Raw genomic sequence first — 7189 nt, 5'->3', positions numbered from 1 at the left:
ACTGTGAAACTTTCTATACCAAACATTTAACTAATTCTTGCTGGTGAAGATTTACTTCCCTGTAATTTCCACCTCTGTTGTCACTGATCAGGAGGGCTTGTGGAGGTAAATGCGAATGTTTTAAGCACCATAAACTACACTTAAGAAAGGAAGAAGAGAGCAGTGTTTCTCAGTGAGAGGGCTCCCATGCTGTGTATGGTGCTGTCCCAGCATAGCCAATAACTTTGTTTGGCTCTTTATCCCTTCTCTGAGAGGGATGAGCTGTGCCTGAGGCCATGGCCATCCATGGAAGTATGTGACACCCTGGGGAGTCCAGAGCTCTGGCACCTTTGCTGACAGGAAAAGCCTCACAGTGTGTGGCAGAGAGGAACCAGCTTTGCATGCTTCTGCTTTTGGTTGCAGCTGGGAACACTCCAAAGTGTGAAGCAAACCAAACACAGGACAAAACTCCCCCTCCAAAACACATATAACAGAGTAATGCTGTGGCACTCCATGTCATTCAAGGATAAAAAAAAAAAAAAAAAGGGAAAGGGAAGGGAGATTTTCTTTTGAGATATGTATTTATTGAAAATTTTCCAACCAGCAAGACTTCTTTTTGCACTCAAATGGAAAAACTTTATATAAATATTTTATGGATCTGGAGGCCATTAGCTCATTACTTGTTTAGAGAGCAAACCTGTGAATTCAGCAACTGGGGATACCCATTTGAAAATCCCCATTAACTTTTGTGGTGCATACCAGTCAGGGAACAGGAACTATAGTGGCTGTGATTTTCAATAACAAGTTTCCATTCCTTCTTTGAGCAGTGATGGCCCGCAGTTAATTTCAGGATGATTCTGGAGACTTGGCTACTGAGCTGACGTGAGACTGCTGTGCCAATACAACAGTTTTCCTGTTTCCATTTCCATTGAAATAGGTCAGTTCTCCAACATGGTCAGCAGCCTGTTTAATTCCCAGACATTAAGCTAATTGGATTGTCCAGATATAAGATACAGCAATCTTTTGTATTCTTGGAAATAACTGTGGAATTACAACTTTCCCATGGGTTTAGCAGTTCTCCCCCCCCGTCTCTCTCCATTAAAAGAATTCAATCCTATTTCAGAAGATAACCTTGAGAGAATGAGGAAGGTACAGGCTTTGCCTCTGTCTTAATAAAAGTCTGATGTGGAGGTTTAATTAAGAGAGAGAAAATACCCAGGCATGAACACAGGATTTAAAGCAAAATAGGCCTCAAATAAGTGAAGTAAGAATCACAAATATGATTCAAAAGGTCCCCTTGCTGAGACAGAGCAGAGTTTCTCACTGAAGCTTGAGATATGTCATAGCTATTTTCCATTTTCCATCTGTGATGTCAGTTCTTATCCTCCCTCTTTCCTTGTTCTGTCTTGGCTTAAAAGGGTGAGAAGTTTTTTCCAGCTTGTTTCTTTTTTTGAACTTGGTGACACTTTTGGGGCATTATGGTACTAAGGTTTTGCTCCTGGGTATTTTTTTAAGAGTTTTAAACACCTGACATTCCCACTTGTCCATCTCATAGGCCTTTCATTGCATTAGAATAAGCAAAGGAGAAGCTGCTACATCTGTTGGGTTACCCTTCTATATTCTACTGGGGACACACTGTTTTCTGTAAATTGTCCTACCAAAGAAAAAATAGAGGGATGAAAAGAATAGACAAACTTAAGTTGCCTGATCTGACATCTTCTCTGATGATTTTGGAGTGTGCTTGTTCTGTTCTGCGTGAATATATTAAACCTCTCCCACCCTGATAATTTTAACTGTACAAATCCCTGAGGGGAAAAAAAAAAAAAAGAAGTAACTATATTGCACTCAAGGGATTTCAGTGCTCAGAAAGTGAAATCCAGCCATCTTGTTTATTCATAGATGCATCCTTCCCTTGAGCTTCTGAGGTTTTGGCAATAGGGCTTAGTGAAGGAGTCCTAGGAAAAATTCTGTCTCACTTCATGTCGTAGGTGTGACATTGAAAACACACTACTTTTCATGGAGATGGTCTTGAAGGTGTGCATATACAATTGTATGCTTAGTCAACAATTAGTCCTTCTTCCAGAATTTTAGATTTGGTCTTATAAAATCTCATGGTGTTGGAATACTTTTACACTTTCCTTTGAGTCTAACAGCATTATAGTCACATCTTTGTCTATACTGCACCAAAGACAATAAGAAGCTATTACTGGGATTCCTGCATGATGCTGCTATGATGCAAATGCATTGCTTGGATTCCTAGATGATGCTACAGTAGATGTAAATGCTAGAAAACATTTTAAATTTATCTTTGGCTGACAGACTAGTTTGAAAATATGGTTGGCCACTAAAGGGGATGTTTTTCCCCAAACTAGATTTATTTGTTCTAAGAAAGAAGTTTTGAAAGCCAGCAAAATATTCCCAGGATAATTCATTCACAGCTGACTGAATAATTCATCATGAATAATGTATTTAGATTTTGCCTCTCTCTTCATAAGGAGATTAGGATATTCTCAGATACATTAATTATTCAAACTAATACTGAGTTTTCTCATCCTCCCCCTCCAAGGGTTCGATTCTGTCACCTTTACTCAAGCTGAGTAGCATTTTCTGTTGGGAATTGTGCTGATTTCAGTGGCAGTTCCTGCACAGCATGGTACTGGGGGGAGCATCTGGACGGAAGTGAAAAGGTTACAGGCACTTGTGAATATTTGATAGTTGTACTTGGAAGCTCCTCCTGTATAGGATTGCTATGCAAATCCTAAGAGATACTTTTGTTAGCTCTTGTAACTAACCATCACAACCCCAATTTATTAAACATACAATTCAAATTCTGATTGCAGCTGAGAGGTGAGCTAACATCTTGCTTTCCATGAGCGATGGAGCTTAGCTTTGAACACTTTGCTGTTGACAGAAAGTGAACAAAAAAGATCAAAAATGAGGGCTAAAAGAAATGTGCTTGAGTGTGCAGTCACTCAGAATTTCTCTTGTTAGCAGCATTGCTTCTGGGAACTGTTCACAGGCACTTCTTCAGCATTGAAAAAAATGCATTAGCCACCTTTGTGTCTTCCTTTTCCCTGTGATGGCATTCCTTTCCGGCAAATATTTTCAATATAGACCTGGCCTTTGACTGGGCAGATGAGGCTTCCTTCTGAACTTCAGCAGCAGTGGCTAAAGGAAGAGCTGGAGTTGCAGGCTGAGGTACACCACCACTGCAGTACACCCTCACAGATGCTCTGCAGCTATTAGTGCCACCCCACTTTGCCCAGGAAACTTCATCCTGGTGGCTCTGTGAGATGGTGCTTTCAGCTCCCTGGCTTGCTGTGCTCCCAGGTCACCTGCTGTTCCTCCCACCCAGCTAAGGCTTGAAAACCCCTCTCAGCAAACATGTTTTGGTTAACAGTTTTGTGTTTTATCGTCAACTGTGGTGGGCTGAACTGAATATTCAGTCTTTTGGGGGAAAAAAAAAAAGTATATTTTTTATCTAAAAATCATACCATCTCTTCCAGTGACTAGGTCAGAAAATCTCTCTTTCAACACTGCCAAATTTCTCCTTCTTCTTGGGCTAAAACCAAGAGCTACCTCAGAGGGGAAGACTTTGGACTAAATATAGACTGTATTCTTACATAAAAATGTAAGCTATTTTATGTAACAAGATTATCCAATATTTTATACACCTACATTTTCTCCATGTGGGCAAAATGAAAAATTCTGCCAATGTGAAGTATAAAACCTATAATAAAACCTTTGGAGCAAAGTGCTGTGCATCCAACATGGGGATTGCAGCCTTCTGTAGGATGGAGCACTTTATCAATACATGTATTTTCAACTGATATGCTTGCAGCGTCTGCACCAGAAAATGGTTGCCTGGTTCTATTAAAGTTCAAGCCAGACTGGAGTTGGCAGGTTTAGAGTGCTTTGAACCTGGTCCAGCACTAATTTGATGGACAGGGTTGGAATAAGGCAGTTTAGTCTGTGACAGTAAAACAAATACAAATAGTCTCCTGGCTCTCTGATGGTGTTTACAAGAGTATTAAAATGATTTCCCATTAATGATACACAGTTGTAGGGATTGCAGCACTATATTATGAGGCTAATGCCGCTGCTGCTGTGGATCTAGAGAGATCCAAAACCAAAATGCCAGCAGAGGCACACAATGCCAGAAATTACATTCTAGCAAAATAGAGTCAAAGTGTTGCTGCTGTACTTCGTAAAAGAGAGGAGATAAATGCAGGAAGCATGCCTTCACACTGCCTTTACCTGAATCTCTAGTTATGTATTTGTTAATATTTACCTGGTATACACAGACCTGGTTTTAAATCTTCCCTCTGCATGGCTGAAGTACCTTACTCCATATCAGATTCCTTGTTTTTTGTGTTAATTCATGACATGCCTTGTATATAAAAGACCTCTTATAACACATTTGGGTTCAGGAGGATATTACAGAGCAGTTGCAGATCTGCTAATTTAGGCTTGATACTATAATTTATTTCTAAAGAAAGTTTGATGCTTGCTTTTCTGTAACCACCACATTTTTCCCTAAACGAAGCAATTTTTAGAAGTAGTTATGCATACATACATTTTGCACAAATGCTGCCTGAGAAAGCAGAAAATTTTATATTTACCCTTTGGGCTTTTTCTCTGCCATAATGCAGGTCCTTGTGTGACAGCAGTGCCCTTATTCCTTGCAACCAGCAGCCCTCAAATGGTTCAGTGGGGAATGCAGAAGCCCCTGATTCCTTTTTGTTCAGGACAGAAGTTGTGTTAACCTTGCAAATGCAGTGAATGTCAAATCAGTAAACTGCTGACTTGCCTAGCATCTGTCTTTTCAGCCTATTCATGCCATAGCTGTATGTTAAAGAGCACCATAAACCACTTATGATCTGACCCATCCTGTGCAAACAAAGCAAAATATGCAGATTACACAAACCATAATTCCAGATGTCAGTAGGTTGCAGATTGCTTCCTTAGTATTTTTAATGAAAGATAAACAATAAACACTCTTTTATCTCATTAATAATCAGCGTATTATTCATATTAATAGAACTGGGACCCGCAAATTCATAAATATCACTAGATACTGTGATACTGGCCTTGCTGTGAGTGCTTTATGGGTTATAAATTACTTTAAATTATCATTAGACACAGGTTTCAGTAGAGCTGCACTGAAAAGCCCTCCCTCCCTCCTAGTTTTTAAAGGCATCACAAGGCTATAATGATGCTGAAAACTGGCACTGATGGAATTGAAAACTGTAAAATTGGAATTGATGTGTGACTTGGAGGTTCAGATTTTGTGATATTTCTCTCTTGTGCTTTGTGCAAGAATTCTCTGGTTTTCCTGCTTCAGATTTTTAATGTGATTTTAGGGATTTACTTTCCCCTGGAGACTGAATTTTTGAGAATCTTTGAAAAGATTCTCAAAAACATGGTTGCTATGGAGGCTGTGGAGAGGAGGTGTGGATTGGGGGAGACATTTAAATTTCTGTTACTAGAGCTCATTTGTGTATCTGATCCATTCACTTCCCACAACATCTGATTGGATCACTGATGTCCCTATGATGAATCAGCAAGGAAAGGATTAAACGAACACTTCATTAAAAATAATTTAAAAGTTAAGGCATTCACAGGGTTTAGAAGATGACAAATATTCAATTGGACAGGAACAGGAAATTTCAGAATATAGTCTTTTCCTTCAGTGCTTTTGGGTTTGTAATGAGTGTTCTGAATGCAACTTTTCTTAGGTTCATCATGGGGGGGAAATACTAACAGGCATGATTAGTCATACAGCCAGTGGAGTTTCAGCAAATTTGGCAACTGAGCAAACAGGAAAAAAAGTAAAGCTTTAACGGAATTTTTCTGGGCTAACCTAAGGCTTATTTACGGTGACATCACCCATCAAGAGACTCCTTCCCCCACTGCTTTTCTGTTAGGCACACTGCCCCGTGCCAGCTCTGGCGGCTTCACCGGGCTTTTCATGCTGTTCTAATCACGGTGCCCTGTGCACGGGAGGAGGCAGCCAACAGCCCATGACGACACCTGCTTTTCTGGGGCCAGCAGCAGGAAGGAGAATTAACTCTGCATCAACTTGTATTTTGTTGTTTCAGAACCCCAACCTGGGATGCATTAATAAAATTTCCACTTGGAGAAAACCCAGAAAAGTCCGCTGTTACCCAGGAGTGTTATTTTGGGTTCTGCGTGTTCTCATTGCTTGCAATTGTTAGGATTAAGAACGGTTCCCAGATTCCATCTCTATCTAGTTCAGCTTGTTCCCAGGATTTACACTGCACTAGGTTGCTGCAGTTCGTATTCCTCTTGCTCTGTTCCCTCCCCATACAGTAACCAATCACCAGGATTAATGCATTCCTGAAAGGTAAGGAGCAGAAGCCTGTCTCCTTGACAGCAGGGGACAAACACATAATAAATACATAAAAATAAACATAAATAGTTAGAGCCAGCAGCAGATTGTGCTGGCAGTAAAGTAGGGTTTGCTTAATGCTTTATGGAAATGAAAGCTCTATCTTATGCCTTCACTGCCATCATTATGAGAACCCTTTTAATCTGCTCTCTGAACATGATTATCATTTCTATAAACATAAAATATGCTGCTTTAACTCTAAATTCCCTCCCCCAGATAAATGTAATTGAAAGTAATAGCAATTAAAATAAGAGGCTGTCCAGGCAGGCACTGCAAGTGCAGATTCAGATAACAAAAGAGCAGAAGTTCAGCAGCTGGGATGACACAGGCAGGAATACCATTTCCAACAGCCTTTCTCCACATCAGTTGCTCTTCCCCTGGCACCTGGCTGGTGATGGAAGTTAGATCATGTGTGGCCAGCCAGGGTAAAAAAACCTATTTTGAATAGGTCTTACAGGCCCTCTTATCCTATGGGACTTGACAGAGGTGGCTGATGTGAAACTGGCAGAGGCTCAGTGCAGCAATATAGCATGGTACATGAGTTACTGCAGTATGGATTAAGTTCTATATACAGATATAAAATGACTGACTGACTGCAATTGTTGAGCTAGGAATAAAACAAGTAGAATTCTGTGTGCTAAGTTTCATCTCACTGTCTTAAATTATGTAACCATGTAGCAGAGTAGAGAACTCAACATAATGGTGATATTGTCCAGTGAGCAACCAACCTCTGGGAATGTGCCAAACCTGATCACGGTGGCATCCAGCTGTCTTTTGTGCTAGATAAAATTACTTTCT

The sequence above is a fragment of the Hirundo rustica genome, chromosome 2, assembly GCF_015227805.2.
Source record: "Hirundo rustica isolate bHirRus1 chromosome 2, bHirRus1.pri.v3, whole genome shotgun sequence".
Taxonomy (NCBI): domain Eukaryota; kingdom Metazoa; phylum Chordata; class Aves; order Passeriformes; family Hirundinidae; genus Hirundo; species Hirundo rustica.
The sequence above is the reverse complement of the archived record's forward strand: the minus strand, read 5'-3'. Positions refer to the sequence as shown.